Source organism: Phyllopteryx taeniolatus, chromosome 1 (assembly GCF_024500385.1).
Source record: "Phyllopteryx taeniolatus isolate TA_2022b chromosome 1, UOR_Ptae_1.2, whole genome shotgun sequence".
NCBI lineage: Eukaryota > Metazoa > Chordata > Actinopteri > Syngnathiformes > Syngnathidae > Phyllopteryx > Phyllopteryx taeniolatus.
This window is the reverse complement of record NC_084502.1, coordinates 45,045,288-45,067,786: the sequence shown is the minus strand read 5'-3', so window position 1 is coordinate 45,067,786 and position 22,499 is coordinate 45,045,288.

Sequence of the window (22,499 nt, the reverse complement as noted above, 5' to 3'; positions counted from 1 at the left end):
CACTTAAAAACGTAAGTCAATATTGACTATATATATAATATATATATAATATTAACTCCTTCTGAAGCAATTGATTGATTCTTCTATGCTTATTTTTGGAGATTATTGCATCAATTCCAAATAGCCGTTGTAAAATGTTTTTTTTTTTTTTTTTTACAGTTATGAAATTGAGTGGCCGCTTGCTCGTAACGCGTTTTGACAGACAAAGTTACAAGCACGATCCCTATTTCTAATAAGTGCCTCTAAGAAATCTCACCGTGGAATGTCATTAACTTCTGTTGAGTGGTAGGCACACTCTTTTAGCAGATATTTAAGAAGTGGTTGCATGATTTTGCCGATATTTTTCACACTGTGCCTATTTCCGTTGATGACTGTTAAAATGTCACACTTCGGTGCTGGTCAAAAACGACAAAAATGCGTTTGACATGGTTTAGTGCAAAAATAATTGGAGATGGAAAATTCTTGATACAATATTTTATATTGACATGTTGATACCTGATTACTGACGATACTGTTGTTTGTTAATATTTAATACCTTTTTGATGTATTTTACCGTTAATAATTGCTCATAACATTTCACCACATCCATGGAATGACCCATATAAAAAGATACGTGATGCCCTATACGAGACAAAGATAGTTCAATTGTAACCTTCGACGTATGTCAAATTACACCAGAAATAAATGCAGGCGTTTACTTCTCGACTTCTTCTTTTCAAAATGAATTATGCTTTTATCCAAACCAATATTACGCTACAAAGGTATTCAGGATTTAACCTTTTCAAGGCCAGCTGTTCCAGTGTCATCAGGGAGAATCTCCAGGGAGACTCATTGGTGGCACATTTAACGGTTTACAAAAAGCCCAAAAGCAACAAAGGTGTCACATTCAAAAGATCAGCCCTGCCCTGACTGTTCAATAGATGCACATGCCTAACAAAGTGTCATGCCGGCAATGTTTTAGACTTAAAGGAATTTGTGTGATAGCAGGCTGCTGTGCAACTCCAATTACACAGCATGCCTGAAGTGAGGGCCAGCAGGTCTAACTTGAGCATCTGTTCCTTTTTGATGCAGTCGCTGACCTTATATGGTCTCTGGACTTTCCCGGGCATTATTGAGCACGAGCACAAAGACAGAAACATATTTCTAACTCCTTAATGAGAAAAAAAAAGATCACTTCTACTAGAGCTGTGCCCATTTTCTCCCCAGATGAATTAGGATCTCAGTGGTAAGGTTAACCTCATTTTGACTTGGTCTGATGCAATCATTTCAAGGTTTGCGTACAGTGTTAATGAAGCCAACTTTGCTCAACGTGATTGTCCCATGTGAGCAAACAAATAAATGCTTGTTAGCAAAAATGGACAAAGAGGCATTTGAGAATGATGAGGTTAACGTCCAGTATGAATCGTTTCATTGCTATCCTCACAGGGAACATAGTCTTCTTTTCAAGACACACATTTAGGGCAGGGGCCACCTTCAGCTTTTACGTTTCTCATGCCCTTGTTGACCCTAAAAGAACTAACAACCAATTAAAACCATGATTACATAATGGCGACACAAACGTATTTGTGCAAATTATAGGCTAGGTTTGAAGGTTATAGGTAATCAAAGTAGCATACATAAGTGCTCAAATTGTTATTTTTCACACATTAACCCAAACTATGACAGTCTATCATTGCCCTTTCAGCGTCACAATAGACTCGTGACACAAAATATTCAGCATTAAAAGCAAAACATTGAATCAATGACACCATGCACGTGTGTCTTTACAGTTAACCAACAGTGAAATCAGACTTCTTGTTTGCACAGCTTGAGTGATGTGGCACAAAAGCAACCAACAAAACAGCCATGGCGGGGCCATAAATTACATCAGGTCTAGAATTGATCACTATAGAGGACATCTTCAACTACTGCTGTCCCCTCCCAAACACTTGACACCATCACACCCTCTACCCCGGCTCTCCATTCCCCCTGTCTTCAATCCTGTCATTCCTGTTACCAAAGCTGACATGAATTGATTTAAGAAACACAGGTTAAAGTTTAGCGAGTCGCCGCCATGCCAGCCAACGGCTAATCAACAGAACATCATAAAATTATATTGAAATATGCAATGGTTTACTTGCACACACTGAGAGCCATGGAAGAAAGGATGAGGCAAAGAGAGGCTTTTTTGATTTATTAGACTGCTGAAGTGGGGTTGGGTCCATTCAACATTGTGTTGAATTGCAATGCCGCTGTGACGCTGTAGACACTTTGCTACAAGGACAGATTTCCTCAGCTCAATGGGAAACAGTGTTCATAGAAAATAGACTTTGATAAATAGTATGTAGTGCATTGACCCTAAACTTTCGAATAAAAGCTTCTATTTGAAATTGTATCCTGGCTTGTAATGTTCATTGCCATTGTAACTGCAGAACACCTATTTGTCAGGTGCTTTTTTATTGTTCACTTTCTCTGGTCCAAATTATTGATGGGTTTGTAAAACTTTGACTGTTTCACCCTGGTTTGGTTTCTTTTCACCTGGTAAAAAAATACCATCAAACCACAATGCATCACAACAAACTTTAAAACTAACCTAAAAGTGCTACTGTCGTGTGAAAGCACTCTCAGTGGTTTATAATATTAGTGGATCATGAAATAAACCTGTTGTTTTAGGCCTACCTTTGATCAGCTTTGAATGCTATTTTGTGTTTAGGGCTTGTCCACTGAAATGATCACACATTTTTTTATTCTGAGACATGATGTTATAACACACAAATTCTGCCAAAGTACATTCAGTGGCGGACCTAGCTTAAATGGCGCCCTGTCCAAGATCTCCTTTCATGACCACCAACATTTTCTTCAAATTACTAACTGGCTAAGATCACTGTTGTCAACTCCTATCAACAAGATCTACCTTAAGTTCTTCCCCAAAATACATAGACAGCAAGCTATCTTTAGTTCCTCTCCCAAATACAGAAAATATACAGTATCTTCAAAAAATAAAGCTGTCATACTGTACTTCCTTGACGGTGATAAGCTTTCACTTCAAGCCCTTTAAGTCTCCATAAGGGTCAAGCAAACATATGATTTACATTTCATGATGCCAATAAAAAAACAATTCACAATTTGAATTGTTTTTTTGCGACCGCACATATTCCACATAGCAGGTTACATTATCACTCTAGCAAGGACATGCAGTCGGGGGATGCAGGGGAAGCGACGCTTCAGCTACATCATGAAGAGCAAAAATAAACTAAATTCTTTTCAATTTTACTTCTCTAATCTGTGGTTTGTTTTTTCTTTTTGAATTAGATAATGTTTTCATTGCCAAATTGCTGAATTTACTGTACAAATGTCAAAGTGTGGCAGCGTGCAGCAGAGCCTCACCTTAGATTGCGCAATCCCTCATTAAAAGTAAAGATGGCACACACCACCATCTATTGGTAAAATTAATGCACTACAAAAGACGAAGCTTTTGGCAAGTGTGTCATGAACGGAACAGAGGATAGGACCCAAAAATGCACGACTCCAAAACAAATGGACAGTTTCCAAAAAGAGAGGTTTAATAGACGGGCATAGGTCGGTACACAGGCAGGCAATCCAAGAAAGGCAACAGTATCCAAAAACATGAGGCAAGGAGGCAAGGTCAATAATCGGAACAGGGTCAAGTCTTACTGAGTTTGTGATGTGGAAACAAGGAATGCTGGAACGCGACGACAAGGTACAATGAACTGGCAACGAGAGGGAATGAGACACAAGGTTACATACAATAGGTAATTAGGGTGAACGAGGCACAGGTTGTGAAGATGCTCACAGGAGCAGGTGTGTGTGAAACAGGGGGGAAGACAAAACCCGTAACACACACACACATGACAGTACCCCCCCCTTAACGGCCGGCCCCAGACGGCCCTGGGGCCTCTGGATGCGCAACGTGGAAGTCCTGAATGAGCGAATCATCCATGATAAGCGCAGACGGTACCCATGAACGTTCCTCAGGCCCATAGCCCTCCCAGTCCACCAGATATTGAAACCCCCTCCCCCTCCGACGAGATGACAACAGCCGCTTCACAGAGAAGACAGGGCCCCCATCCACAAACCGGGGGGGAGGAGGGGGCCTGGAAGGCGGGACCAGAGGGGACTCCCGGGCTGGCTTGAGTAGGCTGACGTGAAAAGCAGGGTGGACCCGCATCGACCTTGGGAGCCTCAGCTTCACGGTGACAGGGTTGATGATCTTTGTGATGGGGAAGGGCCCAACGAACCTGGGAGCGAGCTTCTTGGACTCCACCCGGAGTGGAATATGTTTGGTCGAGAGCCAAACTCGCTGACCCACTTTGTAGTTCGGGGCCGGTGTCCTCCGACGGTCAGCAGCGGCTTTGTAGGACCGTCCCTGGCGCAGCAGCATCTGGCGGGCTCGCTCCCAGGTCCTCCTGCAGCGTCTCACCAAGGTTAATGCCGCTGGAACTGTGGACTCTGGGGCTATGGCAGGAAACAGAGATGGTTGGTAACCATGCACAACGTGAAAAGGCGATAGACCAGTGGATGCAGAGGGGAGGGAATTGTGGGAGAATTCGACCCAAACCAGTTTCTGAGACCAGGATCGCGGCTCCTGTGAACCAATACATCGGAGCCCAGTCTCCAGGTCCTGGTTCAGCCTCTCGGTTTGGCCGTTGGTTTCAGGATGAAACCCAGATGACAGACTGACGGTAGCACCTATGAGATTGCAAAACTCCTTCCAAAATTGCGAAATGAATTGGGGACCCCTATCAGACACCACATTCTTGGGGAAACCATGGAACTTGAAAACGTGATTAATCATTATCTCGGCAGTGTCTTTTGCTGAGGGGAGTTTTGGAAGTGCAATGAAGTGTGCCATTTTAGAAAACCTGTCAACAACTGTAAGAATGGTGGTATTGCCTTTAGAGGCCGGTAATCCTGTCACAAAGTCTACGGAAATGTCTGACCAAGGACGTTGTGGTATTGGCAGGGGTCGCAACTCCCCAGAAGGACGTTGATGAGAGGGCTTGTTAGCAGCACATACCTGGCAAGCATTGACGTAATCGATAACATCCCTCCTAACAAAAGCGCTGTTCGACCACTGATTGCGTCTTGGCAATGCCTGGGTGACATACAGTTCGGTTCGTGTGAGCCCAGTGGATGACTCTTCCCCTTAAGGTCGGAACCACATAAAGCCTGTTTTCAGGGCAATCTTCAGGGCTGGGAGTGTTTTTCAGAGTTCCTTTAACCGCAGTTTCAATGTCCCAAACAAAAGCGGAAATGAATCATGACTTGGGCAAAATAGTTTTAGGGTCGGACAAAGAATTCTCTTCAGAGAAAATACGTGACAAAGCATCTGGCTTACCATTTTTAGAACCAGGTCGGTAGGATAATGTGAAATTAAATCTAGTGAAGAACTGAGCCCATCTAGCCTGCCTCGCATTTAATCTTTTAGCAGTCTTAATATACTCAAGGTTCTTGTGATCTGTCCATACTAAAAACGGAGTCTTTGCCCCCTCTAGCCAGTGCCTCCACTCCATCTAAGCCACCTTGACTACCAGCAGTTCACGGTCACCAATGTCATAATTTTTCTCAGCTGGGGTCAGTTTTTTGGAGAGAAAAGCACAAGGATGTAATTTACCATCCTTGAGACATTTCTGGGAGAGCACTGCTCCTATTCCGGCATCAGACGCATCGACTTCTACCACAAACTGCTGTTTGAGATCTGGCAAAGTAAGGATGGGAGCGGAGGTAAAGCTCGTCTTAAGTTTTTGAAAAGCTGCCTGACAAAGCGGGTTCCATACAAAAGGTTTGTGTGGCGAGGTAAGATCATGCAAAGGAGAGGCTATAGAACTGAAATTTCTGATGAATTTTCTGTAGAAGTTTGCGAACCCTAAGAACCTTTGTACATCTTTGCGTGACGTGGGAGTAGGCCAATTAATAATTGCATCGACTTTGCAAGGGTCCATTTTGACTTCACCTTGAGCCAGGACAAAACCCAGAAAAGAAACGGACGCCTTGTGGAACTCACATTTCTCAGCCTTGACATATAGTTGATTCTGCAATAACTGCTGCAAAACAGAGCGGATATGAATAATGTGAGTCTTCTCATCCGGGGAGAATATCAAAATGTCATCCAAATATACAAAAACATAAATATTCAACATGTCACGCAGGACATCCTTGACAAGGTTCTGGAAAACAGCTGGAGCGTTTGTAAGCCCAAAAGGCATTACCAAATATTCATAATGTCCCGTTGGTGTGTTGAATGCTGTTTTCCATTCATCCCCCTCCCTTATCCTGACTAGATTATATGCATTTCTTAAGTCCAGTTTGGTGAAAATCTTGGCTCCCTCCAGGAACTCAAAGGCGGTGGAGATGAGAGGAAGAGGGTACCGTTTTTTTACCGTGATCTCGTTGAGACCCCGGTAATCGATACAGGGTCGCAGGGTCTTGTCTTTCTTGTCCACAAAGAAAAATCCTGCTCCCGCAGGGGATGAAGATGGGCGAATGATCCCGGCTGCCAGTGATTCTTCCACGTACTCCTTCATGGCCTTGTGTTCCGGCCCTGACAGAGAGAACAACCTCCCTCGTGGGGGTGTGGTTCCAGGCAGCAAGTCAACAGCACAGTCATAAGGTCTGTGGGGTGGAAGGGATTTGGCCTTGGACTTGGAAAAAACATCTTTAATATCCTGGTAACAGGTGGGCACTTGAGATAAATCAGGATCCCCAGATGGGGTCTGTGGATTGTCCTTAGAAACATAGCCCTGAACATCACATGGCGGCTTGAAACAGTTTCGGGCGCAATTGCTGCCCCATGATATAACCTGTCCAGAGGACCAGTCAATGCGGGGGTTATGTAATGTCAACCATGGGTTCCCTAAGATAAGGTCATGATTCATGGCGTCAAAAACATGAAAACTAATGCGTTCCGAGTGAGAAACAGGAAATGTCAATGTGAGTGTTTGGGTGCAGTGAGTGATCTTGCCCATAAAACTGCCGTCTGCAGCATAGGTGTTGCGGTGGCGTTTTATTTCAAAGGTTCTAAGGTGCATACGTCTAACGAGGATGGAGTTGAGTAAGTTTGCATCAGAACCAGAGTCAATTAATACAGGTGTATGAATTTCTTGATCAGGAGAGCATAGTGTCACTCTAGGAAGAACCCGTGTAGGGTCTTCCTTAATGAAATTCAGACTCACCTCTCCTGTGCCCTTGCTACCGGCACCGGCAACTTTGACGTGACAGTTGCTCACGGAATGACCCAACTGACCGCAGTAGAAGCACCGCCCTTCCCTCAGCCGGCGTTGACGTTCCTCAGGGGAGAGACGGAACCTGCCCAGTTGCATGGGTTCATCCGTGGGGACGCTAGTCAGTGGGTTGAGACTGGAACCAGGGGATCTGCCTTGGTTTGGCTGGTCACCGAGGCTCGTCCTCCAAGTGCGCGGTGACGCAGCCCTCCGCCGATCTCCATCCAGCTCACGATCCAAAAGCCTCATGTCGACTTTAACGGCGAGAGCGATGAGAGTGTCCAAGTCGGTCGGCAGGTCTAGCGGGACTAAATGATCCTTGACGGCGGGGGATAGTCCTTGAAAAAAAGCATCGAGGAGTGCTTGATTATTCCAATGACTCTCAGCTGCTAGAATGCGAAACTCAATCGCGTAATCAGACACCCTGCGCTTGCCTTGTTGTAAGGTGACAAGGGAGCGAGCTGCCTCACGATCTGGAGTGGAAAATTGAAAAATTTGCTCCATAGTCTTTACAAAAAAAAACCCATGAATGACACGCGGCGGAATTGCGGCTCCATTCAGCAGTAGCCCACGCCTCCGCACGACCAGTCAGGTGGGAAATGACGAAAGCGATTTTTGCCCACTCGGTGGGGAAGGCAGCTGCCTGCAGCTCAAAGTGGAGTTTGCACTGCGTGCTGAACGGCTTAATGTTCCCAGAATTTCCAGAGAACCTCTCCGGTCGAGAGAGCTGTGGGCAGACAGCAGCGGAGGTGGCAGGTGCCTGCATGGTGACTACTTCACATGGAAATACCGTGGCGGTATTGGGTGTGGTGCCAACTGGTTCCTTCGCTTGAATAATTTTCATAAGAAGTTCAAACTGCGAGACCACCTGTCTCATCATATTGTCCTGATGCCTTGACAGTCCCTCTAGATGAAGTTGGAGGGCAGCAATCTGCTCATCCTGCTTCGAGAGGAGTTGACCCTGCGCTTGAAGGGCTTTGCGCACCGGGTCTGAGTCTGCTGGGTCCATGTTATAGCCAGTTCGTTCTGTCATGAACGGAACAGAGGATAGGACCCAAAAATGCACGACTCCAAAAAAAATTGACAGTTTCCAAAAAGAAAGGTTTAATAGACGGGCATAGGTCGGTACACAGGCAGGCAATCCAAGAAAGGCAACAGTATCCAAAAACATGAGGCAAAGAGGCAAGGTCGATAATCGGAACAGGGTCAAGTCTTACTGAGTCTGTGACGTGGAAACAATGAATGCTGGAACGCGACGACAAGGTACAACGAACTGGCAACGAGAGGGAATGAGACACGAGGTTAAATACAATAGGTAATTAGGATGAACGAGGCACAGGTGGTGAAGATACTCACAGGAGCAGGTGTGTGTGAAACAGGGGGGAAGACAAAACCCGGAACACACACACACATGACAAAGTGCTTTTGTTTCTCTCTCTCTTAATGTCTCCAATATATTGTTTTCAGAATCTTCACATGCACTCTAATTTTCAATAGTCAGGTTAATATATTTACTGTTTATGTTAGATATTTAGTTTTGTACTAACAAATAAAATAAGACTAATGTCAGATATTAATGATCTGCTTCACATATCGGGTCAGACAATACCAATTTACCAGTTAATGTCAGGCTGCTAATTTAATAATTTAATTTAATACTCTGTCTGTTTGGCTATCAGTGCCTCACCAGCTATGAACTCCATCACACACAACTGCACTCTAGAGCAGGATGGGTTCAGGGTGTAAAAACCAATAAGGGGTAAACCCTTATTTTGATTGGTTGAGGCAGCTGAAAGCATTCAAAAAGTATGACAAAACTCCCCCAACTGAATGTTGTGTAATTTCCCATGATCTGAGTGTTATTCATTAAATCATACTCAGTGAAGGCAATTTAGTCCTGAGGAAAAAGTGGAGCCACCGGGGTCAAGAGTGTATTTACCATTTATTGCAAAGATTAGTTTTTTTGATAAAATGAAGGATGTGGGAGACATCTCACACAGCAAACTCCCAGGCAACTATTGTTGGCTTTCTCTTTGAATTAAAAGTTGCAGCAAAGTTGTGACCAAAAATAAAGAAATTAGACTACTTTTTGCTGCTACGGGTATAGTATATGGTTATTACTGACAATACTTGACTTTGGTCATTTGATCAATAAATGTAGTCATTTATTTGACCAAAATCGTCCTCATTCCAGCTACAAGACTGTTGCAGTTAACAAAATGCGCCAAGGACACAATGCATCGTTATATTGACTATGTCCTTCTTTGGAGTGCCCAGCACTGTCACACAAACACACACACACACACACACACACACACATGCACGCACACAAGCAGGCACATACACACACACAGGAATGCACACAAAATTGTTTCCCTGGTGTCAGCGCAATTAATCGGAAACAGCTAATCAAGATCTATGCAGGCGTATCCTCACCAGGAGTCATGAGCCGTCGCTGATTGGTTGCTGGCGTGTAACAAATGGCTGGTGGAGAATCAATACTTTCCAATTAGGTTACAATTGCTCCCAAGAGACAGCAATGTCCCACAACGTGTCTCATCATGTGTTGGTTTTAGTGCACGGCTGCTTGCATTATCTGTCAGTGTCACATCTACGGTGGGACTTCATTTGGTCACTCCAGTTTCTCCAGTTTCAACACAGCTTATCCTGGTTAGGGTCGCAGGGCACTGGAGCCTATCCCAGCTGACTTCGGGCGAAAGGCGGACTACACCCTGAACTGGTCGCCAGTCAGTCGCAGGGCACATATAGACACGGACAACCATTCGCACTCACATTCACACCGTCACTGAGTGGGAACTGAACTCACGCTGCCCGCACCAAAGTCAGGCGAGTGTATCACACCGTCAGTGATTTCATTTGGTCACATAATAATAATAATAATAATCATTCAGGCGGCACGGTGGGCGACTGGTTAGAGCGTCAGCCTCACAGTTCTGAGGACCCGGGTTCAATCCCCGGCCTCGCCTGTGTGGAGTTTGCATTTTCTCCCCGTGCCTGCGTGGGTTTTCTCCGGGCACTCCGGTTTCCTCCCACATCCCAAAAACATGCATTAATTGGAGACTCTAAACTTCCCGTAGGCATGACTGTGAGTGCGAATGGTTGTTTGTTTCTATATGCCCTGCAATTGGCTGGCAACCAGTTCAGGGTGTACCCCGCCTCCTGCCCGATGACAGCTGGGATAGGCTCCAGCACGCCCGCGACCCTAGTGAGGAGAAGCGGCTCAGAAAATGGATGGATGGATGGATAATCATTCAATTGGCCATATAATTTTATTGAACAGTGCATTAATTCTCGGCTTGCTGTGGTATAACTGACATCAGTCAGTGCACAGAACATTTGTGCAGTTCTTTAAACCTTGTACTTTTGTTGTTTCCATTTGAGTTTTGTGTAGTTACTGAAGGGTTTAAATTAAATGGAAATTTTGAAATTCTCATTCTGAAACCTAAAATATCCATCCCCCCTCCCTCCCACTCCAAGGAGAGGCAGACGCCCCCCTACCCCCCAACCTGCAGGGCCCGCGATGCAGCCAGTCCCTGCCCAGCCCGAGGGCGGGAGAGTGTCCCTTGTTTGTTGGAAAGGAGGGCGGATAGCGGCACCTGACAAGAGAAAAAAAAATCGGATCGGGAAACAGCACAGACGTGCTGAAAACCGGTCTGACAGCCACACCCTTCCGACCCCATACCAGTCCCCCAGGAAGCCTTTGATATGTATATGTGCCCAGATTTGATTAGTGAGACAAATATATACAGTGAGTGGTGTAAGCATGTGTTAAGTGAGTGATTAAGAGACATGGCATCAGGCCGGACAACCACCGACGAAGAGGGCTTCCTCACCCAGACCCGCAGCATCGACCCCAGGACCTCCCCCCACATTTCCGCCAGCACTCACGACCCGCCACCGAGTGTGGGAGGTGGACCCCCCCCCCCCCCCCCAAACCTGGCAGGGACAAAAACCCCACAGCAGGCCCCACAGCCCACAGGGGACCATCCGGCTCCCCCACGGGAAGACGAAGAGGCGACCGCAGCGGGACGCAAGGAGAAGAGGAGAAAGCAGGCCCGAGGAACGACAGAAAGGCCCCACCGCCGCCACCAGCAGCCAGAGCGGGGGACCCAGATGGCACCGCCCCAGCACCCACGGAACATGGGCGAGTAACCATCACACCACCAATACTCCCGGGAGATCACCCCAGTGGTTCCCCCCCATCCCCGAGAGCGAGAAGGAGAGAAGAAAGTCCCGCCTCCACAGACGCCGGAACCGCAAACACAGGGACAAGAGAAGAAGATCCCCACTCCATGCATGTGTTCTCTCACCATGCAAACCGATCTAAAATGCGTGGGAAAAGAAAAATACATAAATAAAGAGAATGATAATAATAAAACAACAACAACCTCGACAACAAAGAGTATACAATTCAAAAATTCTACTTTCACACTTACGAAGATAGTCTTGTTTTTGGCAAATGGCACCCTACCCTAGCAAAGGAATCAAGAGTCTGTAACATGTTGAGGAAAGGTGACCAGATATCTACGTATATATGTAATTGATTTTTTCGTTCTCCTGATATTTTTTCCAACGCAATATATTCTATGAGATTTAGCATCTAATTTATGTTAATAGCTTGTTTGTTTTTCCAATTTAATAGAATTGTTTTCTTAGCGGTAGCTAACGCGACAAGTAATGATTGTGAATATTTATTAGGGAGGTCGATTATGCTTAAGTCGCCAAGTATGCACAATCTTGGGGAAAATGGAATCCTGAAATTTGAAATGTAAGAGAGTTTTTGTGTAACCGAAGACCAAAAGCATTGAATTGGTGTGCATTCCCATATAGCATGAAAATAGGTATCTGGGGTATTTTAGGTGTATTGCGCACATATAGTAGATGGAGAGAAGCCCATTCTATGCATAGTGTACTGAGTAAAGTGTGTTCTATGGGGCACTTTATATTGTATAAGCTGTAGATTTGTGTTTTTTGTCATTCTAAACGTATTGTTACAAATCTGTATCCAGTAGCTACGGTCAGCGGACATGGAAAGGTCTTCTTCCCATTTGGTGATTGGTAAGTGCATTGATTTAGTACATTAAATTAATTTGTAAACTTTTGCGAGATTTATTTTCCTTTGCGGGAGAAGCTTCACTATTTGCTTGACAAACTCCAGCAGTTTGAGGGTGCTCCGGAGTCTTGCTATTATTTTTTTTAATTGCTGCTTTTAATTTATTGTATTGAAGAAAGTTTCCGCCTGTTTTTTGGAATTCTTGGAACAGTTCATCACGTGTCCTCAAAACATTATTGTTAAATAGTTGTTGTAGGTGGTCAATTCCATGTTGTTCCCATGTACTAAAATGAAGGAGTATTTTATTAATTTCGAAATCTGGATTATGACAGATTGGGGAGAGCATACTGGGAGCTAATTGAGATCCTGTGGATTCTAAATTTTGCCACCAAGCCGTTAAGGTGGATGTGATTATTGGGTTCTTGAAGCATTTATGGTGTTTAAGACTGGAAATAAATAGGAGTTTCGGGAGTTTGATGTTGTTGCAGTCTATTTGTTCCATTTCTAGCCAAGAATCATACTCCTCATTGTGGTGCAACCATTTGATGAGGTATTGTAATTGGTTAGCTAAATAATACTGTTTAAAGTTGGGAGCATTTCGGCCTCCCTCCTGTTTACTTTTCTGAAGAGTGGATAGATGAATTCTATTTTTCTTATTTAAAAAAGAAATGTATTACAGCAGAATCTAAGGGTTGAAACCATTTAAATTCATTTATTTGAGGTAAGGTTTTCATTTTTATTGTGGGTATTCTTCCCAGTAGTGATACAGGCAAGTTATTCCAGCGTCTTAAATCAGATGAGATTTTTTCCAGAAGGGGTATGTAATTTAGATTGGTTAGCGCTGAGATTTTGGATGAAATATTCATACCTAAATACTTAATGTTTCCTATAGGAAAAGGGTAATCTGGGATTTGATCTGCAGGAGTCCATGAGTTTGCTGTTATTGGGAGTATTGTTGATTTTCTTCAGTTGATAGAGTAGTCTGATATTTGTGAAAATGTTTTCATGAGATTGAAGACTGCCTGAAGAGGATACTTGGGTTCCTTTAAGTAAAGAAGAATATCATCAGCATGTAGATTGATTTTGTGTTCTGTCACTAGTGAGCAGATACCTTTAATATTAACATTCTGACGTATAGCGGCAGCAAGAGGTTCGATGAATATTGCAAAGTTGGTTCGCAAGGAATTTTCCTGATTTATTACTGTACTCAAAGTTAGTGTATCTTAACTGTTGTAGAAAATCTGTTCTTTTTGATAAGATGTCTAATTTATGTTTTGCCTTTTGAAGTTGGTTTCTAAGCGTATCTGTCAGATTAATTGCATATTCTTCCGTGAGGTGTTTCATTTTTTCCTCAATTCCATTTTCCAATTTTTGTTTTTGTTTTTTATTTATACAAAGAGTATGATATGATTCGACCTCTCAATACAGTTTTCCCGTTTTCCCACAACAGTGATGGGGATATGGTTGGGGAGTCGTTGAATTTCAGAAACTCATCCCATTCCTTCCTCACAAAATAATCAAAATCCGTGTCCTTCAATAGGGACGTGTTGAAGTGCCATGTTGGTCGGGGTCCCAAACTTTTAGATTGAGAGAAATTGGTGGATGGTTGCTGATGATGATTGGATGTATTTTGGGGGTAAATCTTTGAGCTCCCGAATTGTTTGATAGAAAAAAATCTATTCTTGAGAAAGAGCGGTGAACCGATGAGAAAAATGTGTATTCTCTTTTTGTACGGTTTTTCAGCCTCCATATGTCAACAAGACCAAAGTCGCCCATATACTGCTGGAGTATATTGGGGCATTGTGGCTTATTGCTATTTTTGAGATTTGAGCGATCTATTAGGGGATTTAGCATCAGTTTAAAATCACCTCCCATGATAATTGTAGAATTGACTGACAAGTTCAACAAGTGTGAAAAGAACGTGAAAAAAGACTTGATCATCTTTATTTGAAGCGTATACATTGACGATTGTGTAAATATTGTAGCCTGTATAATTATATATCGGACTTCTGGATCTGCTACTGTACTATTTATTGTAAAAAGTAGTCTTTTATGGACTAGTATTGAGACTAGTCCATAAAAGACTACTTTTATAACCTGAGTGAAATTATAGTCAATGAGGCATTTTTCTTCTGACTCAATAAGGTGTGTTTCTTGTGGAAAAGTGTTCTGCGGTCCGACGAGTCCACATTTCAAATTGTTTTTGGAAATTGTGGACGTCGCGTCCGCCGGGCCAAAGAGGAAAAGGTTCTGGATCCAAAGTTCAAAAGCCAGCATCTGTGATGGTATGGGGCTGTGTTAGTGCCAATGGCATGGGTAACTTACACATCTGTGAAGGCACCATTAATGCTGAAAGGTACATACAGGTTTTGGAGAAACATATGCTGCTATCCAAGCAACGTCTTTTTCATGGGCACCCCTGCTTATTTCAGCAAGACAATGCCAAACCACATTCTGCATGTGTTACAACAGTGTGGCTTCGTAGTAAAAGAGTGCGGGTACTAGACTGGCCTGCCTGTTTCCCATTGAAAATGTGTGGCGCATTATGAAGCGTAAAATACGACAACGGAGACCCTGGACTGTTGAACAGCTGAATCTGTACATCAAGCAAGAATGGGAAAGAATTCCACCTACAAAGCTTCAACAATTAGTGTCCTCAGTTCCCAAACGTTTATTGAATGTTGTTAAAAGAAAAGGTGATGTAACACAGTGGTAAACATGACCCTTTTTTGGAACGTGTTGCAGCCATAAAATTCTAAGTTAATGATTATTTGCTAAAAACAATGCAGTTTATCAGTTTGAACATTAAATATCTTGTCTTTGTAGTGTATTCAATTAAATGTAGGTCGAACATAATTTTCAAATCATTATCTTCGGGCGAGAAGCGGGGTACACCTTGACCCATTCGCCAGCCAATCGCAGGGCACATACTGTATAAACAACCAACAATTCGCAGTCACATTCATATCTACGGACAATTTAGTGGGAGGAAACCGGAGTACCCGGAGAAAACCCACGCAAGCACGGGGAGAACATGAAAACTCCACACAGGCGAGGGCGGATTTGAACCCGGGTCCTCAGAACTGTGAGGGAGATGTGCTAACCAGTCGCTCACCGTGCCGCTGGATATATACATATCCATCCATCCATTTTCTGAGCTGCTTCTCCTCACTAGGGTCACGGGCGTGCTGGAGCATATCCCAGCTATCATCGGGCAGGAGGCGGGGTAGACCCTGAACTGGTTGCCAGCCAATCGCAGGGCACATATAAACAAACACCCATTCGCACTCACATCTACGGGCAATTTAGAGTTGTCAATTAACCTACCATGCATGTTTTTGGAATGTGGGAGGAAACCGGAGTGCCCGGAGAAAATCCACGTAGGCACGGGGACAGGGATTGAACCCCGGTCCTCAGAACTATGAGGCAGACGCTCTAACCAGTAGCTCACCGTGCCGCCCAGATTTAGACCATTTCTTCCGTATTTGTTTGTATTTGTTTACTTTCAAAGAGGAGCTCCGGCAGCCAATGCGAGCGATGTCATGCGGTCCTGGAATTATAATTTCAACATCCCACCGCACTCAAGTCTAGTCGTTGGAGACTTCAATCATATTCCTCTCTCCTATCGATGAACAACTTCACACATCTAAACTGTGCAACATGAGAGAAAAAAAAACTGGACCTCCTGTATGCCAATTGCCAATGTGAAGGGAGCTCTTCCTGCATAATTAAAAAAATATATGTTCCAATTTCTTTATTTCTGTACTTATTTTTGTGTTGTTGTAATGATTGTTAATTTATTACCTTTATGTTTTATCTTCAATCTAATGTACAGCAATTAGTTGCAGCTGTGGTTTGTCGTTAAAATGCTCCATAAATAAAGTTGAGGTAATTTGAGTTGAATTTTGTTAAATCCCACCCCTCAACACACAGAAAAAAACTGCTTACACTTTGAGAGAACTGGTAGTGGACTGTGAATGGGAGATCTGGATAGAAGTTGAACTTCTGAATTAAATTTCCACTGATCATGCTCTGGGCCTATTCCTGATATTTAAATTGATAGATGAATATGTCATCTTCATATTGTAATGTAATAAATGCTATGTCATCTTATTGTGTTTCTCAATAAATGAAAAATAAAGCAAGTGCCTGAACACAACTTGCCCGCGACCCTAGTGAGGATCAGCGGTAGGGATGTGTAATGAGACACATCAGAATGTGATGCAGAGCAAAGGGACCAATGTAATAGATTATATGATAACCTCTTAATCAGAACAGTAAGGTGACAAAATGCCACACATGAATGTTACTGTGAGCATGCAATCTGTTTCAAGGGCCTGTTTCAATTGAAGCTGACAGTTGGTATTTCATCCAGCAAACAACACACACGGCACGGACACCACCTCTACCTTGGAGGAGATTGCTAGACGCAAACCACACTCCCCGAAGCCAGTCAATTACATTACTGGGTTAGCAGGCGTAATGGCCTCGGAAGGGCAATAGAAATTAGGTGCTGCACTTACACCAAGGTGGGCTGAGGCCATTGGTGAATGATCACCATGATAGCGTTCCCACGGCTTGCTTCCACCTGTGTTTCTGACTAATAAAACATGGAAAAATGCAATCCAATGACTCAGGCTGCACTCTTGTTCAGTAATTGAATAAATGATTTGTGCATGGTGTATATTATTGTCAGCCTGTGACATACATGTCTGAGCCAAGCTTTTATGGTCTGCACTACAAAAGGTCTTTGCAACAGTGGATTATTTATGAGCAGTTATTTGTTTTTGCTGGGGACTCCATCGTTCTGCTTGGGGACTTCAATGCTCACGTGGGCAAACACAGTGATACCTGGAAGGGCATGATTGGGAGGAAACCCCCCCCCCTCCCTCCCCCCCGATAAGAACCCGAGCGGTATTCTGTTATTGGACTTCTGTGCTCATCACGGATTGCTCCCCGGATCGGCACCTCTACGATGGGATTCACCATGGTGGACGCGAGGGTTGCCTCCCTCCGCCTCCGGGTGGGGGGATGGGTCCTGACTGTTGTTTGTGCCGATGCACCAAAGAGGAGTTCCGAGGACCCACCCTTTTTGGAGTCCTTAGAGGGGGTGCTGAACAGCGCTCCCGCTGGGGACTCCATCGTTCTGCTGGGGGACTTCAATGCTCACGTGGGCAATGACAGTGATACCTCGAAGGGCGTAATTGGGAGGTGGTTAAAAAGCTCCTCAGTGGCCAGGCCCGGGCGTGGATGAGATTCGCCCAGAGTTCCTAAAGGCTCTGAATGTTGTGGGGCTCTCCTGGTTGCCACGCCTCTGCAACATCACGTGGACATCGGGGACAGTGCCTCTGGATTGGCAGACTGGGGTCGTGGTCCCCCTTTTTAAGAAGGGGGACCGGAGGGTGTGTTCCAACTACAGGGGGATCACACTCCTTAGCCTCCCTGGTAAGGTCTATTCAGGGATGCTGGAGAGGAGGGTCCGTCGGGAAGTCGAATCTCAGCTTCAGGAGAAGCAGTGTGGTTTTCGTTCTGGCCGTGGAACAGTGGACCAGCTCGACACCTGCGCAGGGTCCTCGAGGGTGCATGGGAGTTCGCCCAACCAGGCTTCATGTGTTTTGTGGACTTGGAGAAGGTGCTCGACCGTGTCCCTCGGGGAGTCCTGTGGGGGGTGCTTCCGGAGTATGGGGTACCGAACCCCCTGATACGGGCTGTTCGGTCCCTGTACGACCTGTGTCAGAGTTTGGTCAGCATTGCTGGCAGTAAGTCGGACTTGTTTCCGGTGAGGGTTGGACTCCGCCAAGGCTGCCCTTTGTCACCGATTCTGTTCATGTAACTTTTATGGACAGAATTTCTAGGCGCAGCCGAGGCATAGGGGGTCCGGTTCGGTGGCCTCAGTATTGCATCTCTGCTTTTTGCAGATGAGGTGGTTCTGTTGGCTTCATCAAGCCGTGATCTCCAACTCTCACTGGAGCGGGTCGTAGCCGAGTGTGACGCAGCTGGGATGAGATTCAGAACCTCCAAATCTGAGACCATGGTCCTCAGTCGGAAAAGGGTGTATATGTGCCCTCTCCAGGTCGGGGATGAGATCCTGCCCCAAGTGGAGGAGTTCAAGTATCTCGGGGTCTTGTTCACGAGTGAGGGAAGAATGGAACGAGATGATCGGTGCAGCATCTGCAGTGATGCAGACTTTGTATCAATCCGTTTTGGTAAAGAATGAGCTAAGCCGAAAGGCGAAGCTCTCAATTTACCGGTCGCTCTACGTTCCTACCCTCACGTATGGTCACGAGCTGTGGGTCGTGACCGAAAGAACAAGATCCGGGATACAAGCGGCTGGGATACAACCTACTGCCCCCGACCTCGGATAAGCGGTAGAAAATGGAAGGATGGATGGATGGATGGATGTATACTACTTTTTAATCTGCAATATTCATGACATAAACCCCTTATGCTGCACTAAGATGCTGGGCCAGTATTTCTTTAGTTTGTTTTCACAGAAACCATACAAGCACAGAGTCCATAACACTCTCCATACAAAAGCACATGCACAGAAATTACTGTGGACACCTACTTGTGATTGATATTCCCACCGAGGTTTGCAAGGCATTTGACGCAGAAACACAAATGGGCAGGTTAATAACTTCACCCTGCCATGACCTCATTCTCTGAGGTGTTTATACAGACTGTCAGCAGTGTGAAAAATTGAGTCAGGCCACGTGTGTTTGCAGTTTATATACAGTACAGTGAATGAATGTGCACTACTTTAGTTAGTGTTGGCATGTGTAATTTGGTCTTTCCTGTCCGTGCACACCAGAGATGTTACAGATGCGGCATTCAGCAAGACGGGAATGATGCATTTTAAAGAGAGATTTTGAGTTGTTCGTCCTTGCTTGTACCCTTTATTCGTGGCAGGGTGATGATAAAATGTTCATGACTCATTTAACAAAAGTCAGGCAAGTTGTGTTTTTTTTTTATATGAATTGCAATGCAAGCTTAAAAAATGATAAAAATATAACTTTTTTAAATCCAGTGATGCTGGTGGAGGATTATGGTTATATTTTTTAAAGGCTGCAGAAAAATCACCTCAAGTGTTTAGTGTGGTATATGCAAGGACATGTGGCTTCCTCACTGTCTCCGAGCTTTGGCAGAAGGCCTGATGTGTCACTCTGCTCTCCCATGTGGACAAGGGGAGTGTGTAACATTTGCATGCACTTCTAGTCACCAGAGGCCGAAGCGCCAAGCATTGGGCGCTGTTGGCATGGCAAGCTGAATTCCAATGTCCGTTATCATTTCAGCTGTCCGCAGTCACAGCAAAACGCCTTGACAACAAACTTCACTTTTTTCTTGAAGCAGTATTGTTTGCACTCTCAAGTGTCACTTATTATTATTTCAGACAACCATACCCTCCACCCTACTCACCCTTATGCACACTTTTGCATCATACCAAAAGGCAGCTTTATCCCTTGTAAATGTCAATGTCTTTATTTTTACTACAACTGACACGAGTCACCTGAAGAAGCCTTTAAATCCCAACATGACGAGAAACAACAAAATGCTCCGGGGAGGGAGAGATGATGGTCACATTTGCGTTTCATTAAGTCAACTTTTGAACTCCGAAACGGTTCTATGCGCTCACTTTTTGGGAGATTGAAAAGACCATATAAAGTCTTCCCTACCTGCTAAATTAATGTCTCATTCAGATTTCTGGGTGATACACTAAAGTGCAAGCAGGCATCTCTCAAAGTGCATTACAAGACGTAGAAAAGGAATCATCTCAGAGTTACATAATGGCCTGATATGAGAGATTGTAAATTATATACAACATTGCAATCATGCAAACCAACACTGGTTTCCCTACACAAGACTGATTTCCTTGCATGGGAAACAGAGGCATTACCATTGCTAATTAGGACACTTGAATTAGGCACAGGTACAAATCATGCACAGATAAAGAACTGTTGGTGAATATCTTTTTTTTCTTTTTTTTTTTTTTACAAATTTAAGGTAAGTCTCAAAGTGGAGCTTCAAATTGTTGTATGATGTATATATATTTTCATTCATTCATTTTCCGTACCGCTTATCCTCATTAGGGTCGCGAGCGTGCTGGAGCCTATCCCAGATATCTTCGGGCAAAAAGCGGGGTACACCCTGAACTGGTTGCCAGCCAATCGCAGGGCATATATAAATAAACAACCATTCGCACTCTCATTCACACCTACGGGCAATTTAGAGTCTTCAATTGATATATATATATATATATATATATATATATATATACGCGGCACGGTGAACGACTGGTTAGAGCGTCTGCCTCACACTTCTGAGGACCGGGGTTCAATCCCCGGCCCCCCCTGTGTGGAGTTTGCATGTTCTCCCCGTGCCTGCGTAGGTTTTCTCCGGGCACTCCGGTTTCCTCCCACATCCCAAAAACATGCATGGTAGGTTAATTGACAACTCTAAATTGCCCGTAGGTGTGAATGTGAGTGTGAATGGTTGTTTGTTTGTATGTGCCCTGCGATTGGCTGGCAACCAGTTCAGGGTTTACCCCGCCTCCTGCCCGATGTTAGCTGGGATAGGCTCCAGCACGTCCGCGACCCTAGTGAGGAGAAGCAGTACAGAAAATGGATATATATACACACACACACACACACACACACACACACACACACTCACTCACACAATATATGACAGGAAAGGCAATTGGTGTAAGCCTTAATCACTTGCTTTATTGACCCCTGATGATGGGAGAAGCCTAATGTCATATTACCATGTCACATATAGAATAAAAGAAGAGTAAAAAGAAACAATAGTAATCGGACTATAATTTATTCATCTCATCCATTGCTGCTGATACTGAGATAATATCCCCCATTACTATTAAAAGCATATTGGGAATAGTACCAAAGATCAAGTGTATACATAGTTCCACATAAAGGCAGCCATTAATTCAAGCAAATTCTATTCATCCATCCATTTTCTGTACCACTTTATCCTCACAAGGGTCGCGGGCGTGCTGGAGCCTATCCCAACTATCGGGCGAGAGGCGGGGTACACCCTGAACTTGTCGCCAGCCAATCGCAGGGGACATAGAAACAAACCATTTGCGCACACATTCACACCTAAGTGCAATTTAGAGTTTCCAATGAACCTACCATGCATGTTTTTGGGATGTGGGAGGAAACCGGAGTGCCCGGAGAAAACCCACGCAGGCATGGGGAGAACATGCAAACTCCACACAGGCGGGGCCGGGATTTCAACCCCGGTCCTCAGAACTGTGAGGCAGATGTGCTAACCAGTCGGTCACTGTGCCGTGAAAGCAAATTGTGTTATTAAATGAAAAACTCTCACAGATGGTGGCACAACGTGCATCTTTAACCGCACAGAGATATGTACTGTTATACGCCTTGGCGCCGAATCTAGAATAATTAGTTTCATTTATTTTATTCATCGACCGAGCCGGCCAAACACATATATCAAGACTCTGGAGACTTGCTGCTGCAGAATTTTAAACATTACCTGTTAAGATGGGAGGATGAGGCAATTTGTGCAGGGAAAATTTTGTGAAGTGATCAGAACTGCATATATATGCACACTTGGGACCTCGGGCTGCCGACTACCTGATGGGCTAATAATTAGTTTATTTCGGAGCAGTCAAAGTTTGTTTAGGTAAGGGTGGGGCAAAAAAAAAAATTTTTGTTTGTGCTTGGTTCAGATGACACAGCAAACCGATGAAGTAAGAATGGCACTCTGCAAAGCTTGTCAGCCACTGCACTGTATCGAATGCGGCATAGATGGCGAATCAATGCGGCACAGGTCATTTTCCGATAAGCCCATCCGCTGGTTGATTACTGTCATCAGCACTAATTAAGCAAACTAGAACATCTGCCTACTTATGCAGTTGGGTTTGGCACCAACAAACATACTGTGGGTAGTCATCAATAAGTTGGAGCCCATACGGGAATGTAGATGGGCTTGCGTCGAAGTTCCTGTGGGACTTTATTAGTGTCTTGGCACAGCCATCTTGAACAATATTCTGACGCTTGGAATTCACATATCAACCATCCACTCCACTTTTTTCCTTGGCTTTTTGCAACTTGTCGGGATGACTGAGCAGAAGTGTTGGCTCTATTTAGCACTCTTACTCGTTCTATTTTGGAAAGTTTCTACTTTTTTTCATTTTGTTTTTTTGTTCCCCAGTTTAACTCTAA